This window comes from Solanum tuberosum, unplaced genomic scaffold (genome assembly GCF_000226075.1).
Source record: "Solanum tuberosum cultivar DM 1-3 516 R44 unplaced genomic scaffold, SolTub_3.0 scf00078, whole genome shotgun sequence".
In the NCBI taxonomy this organism is placed as follows: Eukaryota; Viridiplantae; Streptophyta; class Magnoliopsida; order Solanales; family Solanaceae; genus Solanum; species Solanum tuberosum.
The window spans coordinates 1,070,952-1,083,208 of NW_006239005.1; positions in this window are offsets into that span (position 1 = coordinate 1,070,952).

The following is a 12,257-nucleotide window of genomic DNA, read 5'->3' on the forward strand; positions in this document are numbered from 1 at the left end:
TTCCAAAGATGCAAAATAAATAACGTGTGTAAGGCAGGACCAAAGAAGGTAGCATCCACTTCTTACTTAATGGTTAGATCCGAATTCTACAATGGAGCTCAAAAACAAATTGGTTTGGGAGTCAATCTTCTCCGTCTTTATTGACTCGAAGCTCTTGATTTTTTTGTTCTATTTCTGTAAGAAGATTCTTTATAGTATGGAATTATAGTGCTAACATTATTGTCATTAAAAGGATATAAGTCAACAGGACAAATAATGATAGACTTGCGTAGATAGTTGTTGTGGACATATACCAAACAAATCTTATCTCTTGTTGAAGTGATATATAGTGATTAACGTATAGTGGAGGTTGTCTACCGTGATCCTTTCAAGTTCAACCATGACACTTAACATTATTGGGATCGAAAGAATTATGGTGTCGTGTAGAAGCTTATAATTACAAATTATGTTGATGATAAATTAGATGACAAATAAAAGTATACTAAAAATATCTGGTCAAGCAACCTACATATTATAATTGAAAAAACATAAACAGTCTCTCCATAAACAAAACTCTCTAAACGATTACATTGTGAATGTTATTGTTGTTCTGGTATGAAAAGAGGAGCTGGTCTTCAATTTATGGAGTTCTAAAGTTTTCCTCCAAGAAAGGAATAACCCAAATTTTAAAAAAAATTATATTTTCTTTTCAGAAAAAATGAAAATATTTATTGTAATACTTTGACTTTCCTTAAAAAAAATAATTCAAATAAGATAAAAAAATCAGGGTAAAACTCAAATCATCATAATTTGAACAAGTATTAATATTTAATCAAGCGTTCAAAATATAATTGGCACACGTCATATTCTGTGATTTAGTGTCCCAAACTTGCCACTTATATTGAATAAAATTTAATTTCCACAATTATTCAGCTTGGGTCTTTTTTGTCAATGTATGTCCAATAATTCAATAATCCCCAGCTTTATCATATAAATATATAGTCTACTTTGCATCTGCATTGATGTATTCACATCTTGAATAGATTTTGATATTGAAATACAAGTATATAAATAGACATTGATATAAATCTAAAACTAATAATAAAACCTTCATAGAAATGCATCTTAATGTAAGAGAATATTTGAGAGAAATGATACTCTCCTTTTAAGTTAAAAATAAAAGTTGGTTGAAATGGATGATATAATTATCATAGTTATTTTTAAAAAAATATTGAGACCAATGCGAAAAAATGAATGATAGACTTTGATAGAAGTTAGTTAAAGAGTACTCTCTTCATTTAATTTAGTTGTCATACATTCTCTTTTAGTATGTTATATATTTGAAAATTATGTGAAAAATAATATAAATTATAATAATTAATAACTTAAAATATTTATTTATATATTTAAAATCATGTAAAAAGCACTATAAATTACAATAATTAACAACTTAAAATATTTTTAAAATATATAAACATTTGATTAGCTCTCAAAATTTTATAAGTGTCACATAAATTGGGGACAGGGGAAGTAAGAACAATTATTTGAAAATTACATTAAGAAATTATATATCACAATAAATCACAATTTAAAAGCCATATAAGGAATTTGGTTGGCTTTCCAAATTTCATTTGTACCACATAAATTGAAAAATATGAAGTAACATAACATATATTATTTGAAAATAGCATAGAAATTATTATTACTCACAATAATTAATAACTTCAAATATTTAAAAAAATATACAAAAAAATTGTTCTCCAAATTTCATCTTTGTCGTACAAATTGGGACAAAGAAAGTAACATATATTGGCTCGTGCTCCTACATTTAGTCCTCGATAGAGGAGTTCATGCTAATATAGACAAATTATATATTACTCCTTTTGTCTCAATTTATGTGACACAAATGGAATTTGGAGAGTCATTCAAATTTTTATATGTTTTAAATGTTTTATGTTATTTATTATTGTGATTTATAGTAACTAATTATGTAATTTTTAAATAATATATATTATTATCCCCGATACAAATAGAATTTCAAAATTAACCAAGCATGAATAGAATTTCGAGAGTCAACCAGTTTTTTTATGTGTATTTTAAATATTTTAAGTTATTAATTATTGTGATTTATATTAATTTTTACGATATATTAAAATAATATATGTTACTTCCTTTGCTCCATTCTATGTGACACCCATAAAATTTCGAGAGTCCATTGCTTTTTTATATGTTTTTAAAAAAAAAATTAAATTGTTAATTATTGTGACTTATAATATTATTTGTAATTTTTAAATATTCAAACAGATAAAAAAAAAATTAAAAAAAATACAGAAATTCCATAAATACCTTGGGCAAGAAGAAAAGACTTTAATGAAGAAATGTTTATTTCTAGTTATTTTTATAAAAGACCAACTTGCCCTTGTCCAGAAAGTAAACATGTTGATGAAGAATCAAACACCTGCTTCCTGGACTCTTCTATACAACAGTTAAAGTAATATTATGACCCCAAGTAACCGATGTATTAGAAGAGGATTGAATTATTGCTCTCCAAAAAAAATCAACATAGTCATCCAAACTCCACCAGAACCTCCAGATAAGGAGCGGCCGCCAGAACATCATTAATTCACTATGTTTCAACTTAGGCCATCATCACAGGCTCATACCAAGCTTCCAAAACCTCCTTTAAGAACATTTTATTGTCACTTTTTTCAAATAATGAGGACAAATCTAATGCAATTGCACCATACCATTCTGATGACACGAAAATGGACGAACAGAGTACGTCATCATAGTCAGGCAAGAGGTTGGCCTTCAAAGCCTCCCCTATTAGCCATACTAATGAAGATGACTATATTCTGCTATCATCAGACAATAAAGAACGAATTTAGAAACCCTAGGCCTATTCCATCATAATTAAGATTTTTGGTAAGACAATTAGCCATCAATACCTCAGGAGTAAACTATCATCCCTGTGGAGGGTCTCTAAATAAATCATCCTAATCGACCTTGGCCATGACGATTATATAGTTAAGTTCTTCAAGGAAGAAAATATGCAAAAGATTTTACAACAGGTTCCTGGTTTGTCAATGATTTTTTTCTTACAGATAAAAGATGGCACCCCAATTTTGTCGCTTCTGAAGTCAAGGAAAACGTTTCTGCAATATGGGTCAAACTACCGGAACTACCTACATAGTTTTACGACTAGGGGATCCTAGCACTAATATGGAATAAACTAGGTAGACTAGTTAAGACAGATATGTGTACATCTTCTTTTTTGAGAGGTCGATATGCACGTATCTACGTTGAAGTTCTAATCGGGATTCTAGTTAAAGAACACATAACAATTGGCCAGCATAAACAACCCCTTATCTATGAAGGCTCCAATATCTGATGCACCAACTGTGGTGTACTGGGTCATATCAACACAAACTGTACAAAGAAAGATAACACGGGTAAAGAGATTAAAAACTACCTCTGCAATACATAACGAAGCACCCAAATTCGCAACTACTAAACAAATAAGTTCGAAAAAGGGGCCACTGAAGAACCATGAGAGACGGTAACTTTTACACAAAAGAAAAGGCATGGGAAACACTCAATGACAGATACTCACGCAAATGAGACAGGTATTAGCGTCAATTTATTTTATGCTAACACAAGTAAGTTTCTTGATTCCAAAATCTATAAGTATAAGAAAAGCCCACAACAAAACAGAGACATATCAATCGGGCCTTTACCTACAACCATCAATACAAACAGTTCCCAGCAGTTGGTTGACCAAGAAATTCACAAGAACATTTTCATCGACGTCACGCCTGATGACGTTAAAAATTAATTTTAATAATTTTTAAAAAAACAATAGTAGCAGTAAGGCGGCAACAATAATACCCTATGAGCCTACATTAACCCCTAAAGGGACCTCTACGAGGCGTACTCAAATTACCAATACTTCTTCACTAATACCTACAAATTCTACTATTCTAATTAGCAAAAATCTTTCCAAAATCCATTCAAAAGAAAATACCAACTCATTAGCACCCACATCAAATATCTCATCAAAAATTCATTCACACTTGGCCCCCCAATCCCGCCACATTAAATGACAACTCCACAAAAATTAAAACAAACAAACAATTTACCCTAGATGGCTGCAATCCACGTTGTCAAAACTAATTCCAGAACTTTTAGAAAATATAGGGGTCCCTCATATCCGGATAAGGCATTAATGTTAAAAATTAATTTTCACTCGAGTATTCCTAGTACCATATTACCAAAAAGAAGAAGCCTAATTTATTAATAAAGTTGATATCCCAGTCAACTTTATCACCATCAAACTTCCAAAAATCCTAGATAAGGCTAAGATTTCCTTTTTTAGCCCAGCGAAAAGAGGAACTCCATGAGACATTCCCTCTCTCATCACACTTCATGACCTCCAATGAACAACCTCCCTCTATCAATTAACTCTTATCTTCCCTTTCCAGCACCACTCCAACCTCTCTTGACCTTTCCAGTAACAATAGAGAGGCACACTTTTTATGCCACCCATGCTCTGACCCCAAACCCCATCCCCCATTCCTGATTGAAGATAGCTCTACATGGACATGCACTATCGTTCACAACTCTAGTGAAAATCCAGGAGGTGGTGCTCCTTGTTCAAAACTCGACCTTATTTGTTCAAGTAGTGTCGAAAGGGATGAGGCTGACAATGGAGACCTACAACAACCAAATATGGTTATCGACGGTCCTCTAGCCACCCTTGAGTTAATCCCCATAACAAATCCCCTTTTACCACTACCCCATTTGGGAGAACCCTTGATCAACCCAATGGGTCAGATGATGAACCACAAAAACTCTATGTTTCCACTCTTCTTCTTCTCACAATAGGTATCCAAAGTGGCTTTTAGCCGATGGACCACCCCGATGAATGCTCAGGAGAATGCTCCAGTGTTCTCCACAGTAGTTCACACAACTATGGATGAGAGTCTGAGCACAACAACTCTCAACAAACATAGCATCGTCATCCCAAGACTCTAGCTCACTCCCCCCAGTAGTCCCAGACATGAGGAAAATCTAGACTTACAAGAATAAAAAGTATTCTAGAACTAATGATGAAAACTTAGATGGCTATAATAGTTCTAAGGGAAGTAAATGTAATGACATTCAAAGAACTATTCATCAAATGATGCATCATTATCTTCTCTATGACCTTAATAAAAAGTTCTCTAGATATAAGGCATCCATTCACTCCGAAAACAGAGAATTATGTAGTAGTGATTGAACCCAACCTTGAGGAATGGGAACCCCTCGATGGCATCGAGGCAATCTCCATTGCCAGTCCCACCCATAATGATCATCAATGAACACAATAATATGAAATTGTAGAGGTGGTAAAGGGATGGAGTTTAGGAGGAATTTCAAAGACATTTTAGACTGCATAGGTCACTATAGAAATCAAGATGCAAGACCACCAAAGTATCCTCAATGATTTTCCTTTTAATAGGATGATCGAGGTCTCTGCTAGAGGGAAATCTGGTGGACTTTTTGTTTTTTGGGCGACACTATTTTGGAACTGGATGACATTACAACAACTGATTAGGAAATCCATGCAATGGTTAAGGTATGTACTATGGATAAATATTGGCTTTTTAGTGTTATTTATGCAAGTACATACCAATACTCTCATAAAATTATGTGGGAAAAACCTAAAACAAATTAAAAACACAAATGATCGCGACTGACTACTAGGGGAGATTTTAACGAACTACTAAGCAACTACCATAAAGTGGGTGGTAGGCCCATAAATAATTCCCGCACCAATGACTTCTGGGAAGTTATCAACCACTGCGGACTAATTGATTTGGGCTTTAAAGGAAGTAAATATACATGGTTAAATAAATGCTACAAAAATAGATCGAGCCTTATCTATAAAGTCTAGATCACTCTTTAGCTAACGAGAAGTGGGTACATAGCTTCCTAGATGCGCAAGTACACCACCTGCCTCGTACCTACTTGGACCACTATCCTCTTCTTATATTTCTCTTCCGACATAACAAAAAAAATACTTTCAGAATCTTTTGTTTTGAATCTATGTGGTCGTCCTACCCTGACCTATCAAAAATTAATCATCGAATCCATTTTTGTCGAACGCTCAAACATATTAGAAGCCATCTCTTTCTTTAAAGATAATGCTACGATATGGAACAAATTAACTTTTGGAAATATTTTCTATAAGAAAAGAAAACTCCTCTGATGCATCGAAGGCATTCAAAAATAGAGAAAATGATCAAAATAGTCCTTAATGTATGGGTTTAGATTAACTTGGTCTCTGATATAAGTAGCTTATGGAAATGGTCATTTATCTATGCTAAATGCTTATCAATTTAGTCTTTGACCCTAAAAAAACTAATGACCCAACAAAAATCTATCAAATTTAATGGAGGCTTCATTCTCTAATAAATTCTCTACCACCTGAAAGATTTTGTCATCTTCCATCCATCCCTAAATATTAAGTTTTCTTCCATCAATGTTTAAAATGCTGGTTAAAATTGATTTTTAGTGAATTAATATCTTTCACTAGCAAATCTTCAATTTCTTTCCAAGTGAAATTCATGGTCAAACACAACTTCGACCTCTAAATATTCTATTTCAACTTCAACATTATATTATCCAAGTGCCAACTATATAATTTCCTTTCAGGTTCTCTTCAGTTTATGAGATCCAAGGGGTTGATATCGGCACAATAACCAATGCATGATATAGCTGCCATTATCAGGGAAGCTCTAAGTTGTAAAGAGCTTGATAATCAAAAATTACACTTATGGCAATGAGTGTACACGGCCATTTTGATTTGTCATAGTATGATAAGTATTTGCAGGGAAGCTTGGTTGAATTGTCATTTTCAGAAGAGAAAATGAAAGCCTCACTCAAGCAAATAGAGCACTTTATTCCTTCAATTATCCCTTCACCCATTTTATACTTGTGAATCGTGATGACACTGATGACCGACGGCTGCAGACCCACTATTCTAATAGTACTTAATTCTTCTTCTACTACTACTACTTGTTGCTCCGGTTGTGAAGAAGTTCTTGAGTCACATAATTTGTGAATGATGAAGGAACAAAATATGTAGACAACAACTCCTAAGCCTGTAAATAGAAGGATCAAGAAGATGGAAGTAGTGTGTTTATGTGGAGACTGCGAAAGAGGAACTTCGGTTGTGAAATTTTGTGGTAGTGGTGGTATTTCAATTTCTGGATAAAGATCAATACCTTGGCAAATAGCTTATTGGAGAGGGAAACCTCCATTTAATTTGACAGATTTTTGTTGGGTGTTAGATTTTTTAGGGTCAAAGCCTAAATTTATAAGCACATAGCATAGATAAAGGACCATTTCCATAAGAAACATATATGAGGGCTAAATCAATTTAAACTCATACATTAAGGACTATTTTGATCATTTTCAAAATCATTGAACTATCAATTCAGCACCTTCCTCTCCAGTTAGAGGTTGAGCTCATCAATGACTGTAATCTTGTCCAACGATTGGAGGAGGAATTTTGGAAACTAAAATTGAGAATTAATTGGGTAAATGAGGGAGACCAGAACACTAATTTCTTTCACACGATGATTCGTAGAAGAAATAAAATTATTGTAACACCTTGAAAATTTCTACGTTAAGATCAAACCATTCTTGAATTGCGTATAAGGTCGTAATGAGTGACTCTTAATTTTTCTTAGGTGTTAAGGTAAATTCTTTAGTGTGGGGATGATTTTGAATCCTCTTTCTAACGCCACCAATTTTGCGTCAATTCAATTTTTGAGTAAAAAGTTATGACCATTTTAGTAACTGGTGTAGTGCAGTTCCATTTTAGCTGCGGGAAAATACTAAATAAGGCAATTTTATTCTCCTTATACCACTAGAAAAACCTTAAAAACGGATTTATTAACTCCTATAAAACCCTAAACAATCCTATTTCCATCTTTTAATTCATCATTCTCTTCTCTCTCAAACCCTAAGGTAAAACCCTAAGGAAAAATCAAAGTAAAAGACTCCATTCAAGATTATTTTCATGTTTTTCAAGATTCTTCTTCAAGGTAAGTTTTTCTCCGAGAATTCCATTCTTTCCAACTCAAATTCCTCCAAACAATTATGAATCAGTAATGAAAATCATAATTTTTGGCCATAGAGATTTCAAGAAACCAATTCAAGAATCTCAAGAAAGGTTTTCTTGAATGTTTACCTTCAAGCTATGGTTTCAAGGCTTCTAATCAAGTTCTTCTTCAAGATTTTTCAAGATTTTTCAAGAACCTTGTTATTTCAAGTATGTAATGCTATCATACTGTTGGACTAGTTTGACCTCACGCCCTACATCTTGAGATAAGTTGATTTTGAGTTCTTGAATTTCTGATTCTTTTGAAATTTTATTCCTAAGTATTGAGTTTCTATATTTTTATTGAGATCTTTCAGTCGAGTTGTTCATGCCCATAAATTTCGCATGAACTCCATAATTTGAGAATATTTGAGAGGAGTAGTATCTTCAAGTTCTAAGTCTTGAGTATTGAGTTCCTAATCCTATTGAGATTATATTCCTAGTCATGGGATTACTACATGTTACCTATGAAGGTCCTTGAGTTGAGTAGTTCATGCCCATAATTCTGTATGAACCCTATGATTCGAGCAGTCTTGAGATGAGGATTATTATTGAGTCCTTGAGTTGAGTAGTTCATGTCCATAATTCCGCATGAACCCTCTGAGTTGAGCATTCTTAAGATGAGTAGTATCATTGAGTCCTTGAGTTCTGGAGTTGTTGAGTTCCGAGTATTGAGTTCTATGTATGGTTATTGAAAACCTTGAATTGAGTCGTTCACGTCCATAATTCGGCATGAACCCTATTTTGAGAAGTCTTTTGCAACCTTTTCATAAACTTGTTTTAAGACTTGAGCATATGAGTTCGAGGAAGAGTATATTGAGTTCATTTTTCTTTAAAATGATATATGGGAACTAAGTAATCCCAAGAGTAAATGTTTTTACATTTAAGCTGAGAGGAAACACCGATTTACAAAAGAGTTTTCATGAGCAGTTCTGAGTACCATCTCTTTTAAGAGAAACATTTTTAAGTAATAATCTCAAACCACATAAAGAGTTATGTTTTTAAAAACATATGAGCTAGTATATTTTGGGAGTAGTATTGAGCACCGATAAGGGGGAGAGTTCATATAACTCACAACCCTCATAAACTATGTAGCCAACGTGGGTAGAAAGGGTCATACTGTTTAGATGATTCCTTATTTCTTTTTAGCATAGACTAGTGGATCCACTTCGTAGTAGGTTCTATACCCTGACAAAGTATAGGACAGTTCTAGCAGCGTGGGCTAGACATTGTATCATCACATAGCTTATAGTGATGGTTGTCGGTTAGAGAATCTCCCACTGAGTTATATTGTATTTTTATATAAAAACTGAGTTATTATTGTATTCTTCAATACATTGAGTTGCTATCTACTATTTTAAAAGTTTTCCATATATTGCATATTTTATTGTTGCTTTATCCAGAGTTGAGTATCCAGAGTTAAGTATCTTATCATTGAGTTGAGCCCTATTTCTCTGAGTTGAGTTGAACTATGTTTCACAGAGTTGAGTCTCTTATTATTGAGTTGAGCCCTACTTTCTCTGAGTTGAGTTGAACTACGTTTCTTTGAGTCGAGTTGAGTTGAGTTGAGTGAAGTGAGTTGAGAAGAGGTAAGTATGTTTCTTTTCCACTAGTTCAAGCTTATGTTTATGATTTAGAATTCCCCTTACATTCTTGTACATTCCATTTACTGACGCCATTTGGCTTGCATCTTTTTATGATGCAGATACAGGTATCCAGGGTCATCAACAAAAGTTTTGTTGATACCACTTGCAGTTTCAGTTAGCTTTGGTGAGCCTTCTTATATTCCTAAGGACTTCACCTTTATTTAATAGTTTTGAGATGTCGTGGGTCTTGTCCTGATATACTTCTGTAATAGTAGAGCCTTCATAGATAGACAAAGTTGAGTAGTTTTCAGTATGTACCTTCTTTGAGTTTTTTTTTACAAACTCTGAGTTTATTTATTTGAGTTTATAATGTCTTGTATCACAACTAGTAGCGTCGCGGTTATGGTTAATAGAGATAGAATAAATTTCTTCAAACCATCAAGAGGCCTTAGGCAAGGCGACCCCCTCTCACCGTACATTTCCATTTTGTGTATGGAGTTGCTATCAGTCCAAAATAAAATTTGAAAACCAATAAAGATTTCAAAGAAGGGGCCTAACCTCTCTCATCTCTTTTTCGCAGATGACCTCGTGCTAATGTCTAGAGAAAATCCAAATAGCTCCACGAATATAATGAGAATCATGGAGGTTTTCTCTAACGCATCAGGTCAAACAATAAACTATTCCAAATCCAAAATAATATGCTCCAAAAATTGTTCAACTACCCATAGAAATCTTATCCAAACAACCATGAGAATCAATATAGGATCATCCTTTGGGAAATATTTGGGCGTTCCAATCTTGCAGAAAACACCTACGAAAAAGGATTACCAATTTATTATAGATAATGTCCATACAAGACTTATAGGATGAAAAACGAAATTCCTTAACATGGTGGGAAGGAAAACTCTATCCCAGGCTTGCTTGAACAACATACCTATCTACATAATGCATTTCACTAGCCTTCCTAAAATTATTACAAATAAGATTGATAGAATTCAGCGGAGTTTCATCTGGGAAACCATTAACACTAAGCGAAAACTCCATTTGATAATGTGGGACACGGTTAGGGGTGACAATTGGGCGGGTCAATATGGTTACAAACTTATAATAAACGGGTCAAGATCCAACCCAACCCAAGGGTCAAATTAGTTGGGTCAAAACGGGTTAGGTAACAGGTTAGTAATGAGTCATAACCCAACCCGCCCAATTTTTACTAAGTTCAATAGCTTTATTTGTTATTTTATAAGTTTTTAGTACCTAATAAAAAAAAATCTTTATTATAACTATATATAACATATAAAAAAAATAAAAGTTTTCTAATAATATTTGGACAAGATTTCTCAAAAAATCAATTTGGGTTACAAATCAAACCAATTTTTAATGAGTTAGGTTGAGATAGATTGAGCTAACAAATGGGCAGACCAATAACCAACCCAAACCTAAATGGGTTGGGTGGGTTGGACTTAATTTTGTCACCTCTAGACACAGTGAGCCTACCAAAAAAGAGGGGGAGGGGGATCCAAAAATGTAGAACAAAAAATAAAGCCCTCGTGACAAAATTAGCTTGGAGAGCCTACAATAATCAGGATGCCTTGCAGACATCCACACTCATTAAAAAATATACTAAGAAAGACTGTTTTATACAAATGCGGCATCCAAACAGTCCCATAGTAAAATATGGAAAAACATTGTCACGGGATGGGAACTCTATAGATCTAAAACTAAATGGATCCTAGAATATGGTAAAAGGATCTCCATATGGATTGATGTTAGCCAAAATGCAAGGATTCTCAAGGAATCCGAGGTTTTAGCAGCTGGACAGGAGCTTAGCGGAGAAGCTCGAGTTATTCAGCTATGGTGGATGGAAAGATAGAAGATGAAGAATAGAATTCCATCGGAAAGTGTACTTGTATATTCAATTTGTCAATATGTAATGATACAATGCTTTATATAGAAATGAGAAAGAATCTTATCTTGTTAACTGCTTCTAACTAATCCAACAGCATAACTAACTACTCATAAGGCAAAACTAACTACTGATTTATTTATTGTGTAACAATTGATTGATGGTTACCTAGTAATTCTACGTTAATGGAGTGTATAATTGGACCATATATAACAAATTAAAGGAGGAAATAAATTTGAAAGTCTATCTACTAACGGGCAATGGAATCTAGAGAAAATTTATTTTAGCCTCCTAGACGACATTGTCAGCCTCATTCACAGTACCTATATATATATTCCCCAAATTGAGCAGACTCATGATAAAATTAGCTGGTTTCCACCCTATCTACGAGCTTTATTTGTCTACCACTTCCTTTGAAACAAACAAAACTATATCATCTCTAACAAACTCAATTTCAATTGGATCTGAAATCTTCAGTGCCCAAACAAACTAAAATACTTTATCTGGCAATGTGAACATGGACGGCTACCCACATGCAACTACCTAAACTCATTGGAATCAATATGAATAAAAATTGCATTTTTTCCTCTGCAATTAGTATTGGTCTTTCGTCTGCTATTAGAAAGACTGCCTTCTT